At 40.0% G+C, this 2,777-nt stretch overlaps 1 protein-coding gene across 1 annotated transcript in view; it reads right to left on the bottom strand.

Moving 5' to 3' along the window:
* Nucleotides 1-2,777, bottom strand: part of LOC101863405 (NK-tumor recognition protein) — a 157,673-nt gene that overhangs the window by 153,101 nt on the left and 1,795 nt on the right. The window lies entirely within an intron of this gene.

Below are 2,777 nucleotides of genomic sequence, written 5' to 3'. Positions count from 1 at the left end.
CTTGTGTTTCGCGCGCTCATATGACCTTATGTAGTTGCGAGCGCCGTAAAACCCCATACTAAACTAAAAAGATGGATGATGATGATGATGATGATGATCATGATGATGATGATGATGATGATGATGATGATGATGATGATGATGATGATGATGATGATGATGATGATGATGATGATGATGATGATGATGATGATGATGATGATTTATGCGCCCCTAAAACCTATTCCTGATCATCCTGTTCCAGCCTGATACGAACTATATCGATAAGGATGGACATGAGAAATCGAAGATGTTGAACTAAGGATGAAGAGAGATGGTGATCAATGCCCAACGCTCACAGCTTTTGTTTTCATAGGAGAAGTTTAATGCACGATCTGTAGTAGACAGATAATCATGAAGAATAGACAAGCGAGTATAATATACACCTTTAAAAAAAAGAAGAAGGAAACCAAGTAAAGACAATGAAGGAGGTGAACCTCTTGTTGGTTTGTAGTGGATATATTCATTACCATAATTCCCAGAAGAGTAAAATTACAAAGTTATGAAGAGGTGAATCGTATTTTAAAAATCTGCAATGAAGATGATAATTCTGGGGGTGAAAAGTGATAGGCCAAAAGTGCTGGTGCTTGAAATCGAACATAAGTGTACGTTACGTTCTATATTAAACGTTTCTCTTTTTGTATATTATGTTGTGAGAGGTGTAGAAAGATCAGATGCTGAATGCCAACATTTAGCACTCTTAGCAGAATTTAAAAAATGTGCTCTTCTCATTGTATTACCTTTCTGCATTGTAAACAGAGCACTCAATCTGGCATCCAATCCCATCAATCGTGGGTGGAAAATAAAGGAGAACGACGGTGTGCGCTAGGGGTGGTGAGGGAAATGGTGGAGAGAAACAATTCAGCCTTACTGCAAATGGCTTGGATATACGGCAGGCTTCGGTAGCTATTAACAAAGATTAATAGCAGAGGTAGCGATGCAAACACAAGGAGAGGGGGCAATGATAGTGTTATGGAACTATCGGTAGAAAGAATAGAGATCTTGGTCATGTTATCATAGTTGGTAAGCTTAAATATTTTTGTACAACAACTTTATGAACACAGGGGAAAATCGTTAAATGCTTTTCACTCTTGTTTTAATTATTTCATTGTTGAGACATGATTGCGACGCATAATTTTTACCACAATATATTTGTGACGAATAAACTGAAGCCTGTGAGCTGACCCACGGGCATTGCCCAATTACTTTCACTGAGTAATGTTGATCCCTAATTAACGTTAGTCCATCCTTTCATGGACGAAACAGCGCGTCGTGATGTTCACTTTGTTATCCTGGGACACGGTGCACTACCAGGTTGATAACCACCCAAGTGCAAAACTTACAGTTTGCAAAGAAGAAAACTGCAATAGAAATAATCACTTGACCTGTGTAAGTATTCCAAATTCCGACATATGGCGGCCATTCGTATGGCTAATAGAGTCATAGTGATAAGTAGCAACCGGCACACAAGCGGGGTTGGATTTGAGTGCACAGTTGTGAAAAAAATTATACCCGTGGGTTTGATTTGTTGGAATAATATACGCTGACTGAAAGTTGGCATTTTGCCAGAAAGGATAAGATACCGAAAACCGGAGAATCCTGGAAGCAGAAATCATGAAAATACTGTTGACAACGACGACAGGCTCATTCAAGATCATCAACCGTTGCTATAGATCTATATGGTGTCAAGTGCCACTGAGTATTCATCGTCTTTAATTTAAATCAAAGTGATACAAATTACATCGAAAAGCTCTGCTCACAGTGTAATGGACGTTGCGCCTTGTTATATTCGACAAGCAGAACTTTAAATAGCAATTTAAAGCCACAAGACTGAAAATTTCTCACTGTGTACTCGCTTTATTCCTCCCATCCAATAGTTGATAAGATTTAGGTTAACAAATGTGGTAATAGTGAAAGCAATTAGCCATTCAGGTTGAATGCAACAAGCAACAGGTGATAGACTAGGCTCTTGTTTCGCACATTACGACCAAAACGAAACTGGTAGTTCATTAAGTGGCAACGGTAATGGCTCATCAGTGCTGCCACTTGAAGGGATTCTCTGCCGAAGAATTGTAAGGTCTGTTAATGGGCATCGAAGAGCCAGCAGGGGGACTGTAGAGTTACCATGCCTATCATAATTACCAGCATCATCATCATCATCATCATCATCAGCAGCAGCAGCAGCAGCATTATTCAATTGTTCAGATAGGTGGTCCTCTGAATGTCTGTCTACTCTTTCTCAGGGAACTTTGTTATCAAATTGTGAGATCCCCGGCCTACGTCATCGTGTAGTAACAGGCAAAGGCGTCCTCAGAAAGTATCTTACAAAAGTGTGTTGGATTCAGTTATCGCTCAAGTAGAAAAAGACACAAGAGATATTGTGAACCGGGAGGGAAAGGGGGTGGGGGGGCCGTGCATAGAATGTAGAAGGGAAGTGAAGCACGATTTGCGGACACATTGTGTTTGTCAATAAAAATTAAGTTTGTTAAAACAACTTGAGTTTTAGTTTGAAGTAGCTTTTTTTAAATGTTTGCTAAAAGGAAATAGACAAATAGCACAATAACATAGTTGAAGAAAGACACACACAGAAAGATGGAGGGAGAGAGAGAGGGAGAGAAAGAGAGAAAGAGAGAAAGAGAGAAAGGGAGAAAGAGAGAGACACAGAGAGAGAGAGAGAGCGGGAGAGAGAGAGACAGAGAGAGAGAGAGAGAGAGAGAGAGAGAGAGAGAGAGAGAGAG

Source organism: Aplysia californica, unplaced genomic scaffold (genome assembly GCF_000002075.1).
Source record: "Aplysia californica isolate F4 #8 unplaced genomic scaffold, AplCal3.0 scaffold00025, whole genome shotgun sequence".
Taxonomy (NCBI): Eukaryota; Metazoa; Mollusca; class Gastropoda; order Aplysiida; family Aplysiidae; genus Aplysia; species Aplysia californica.
This window is presented reverse-complemented; position numbering and strand designations above follow the sequence as displayed.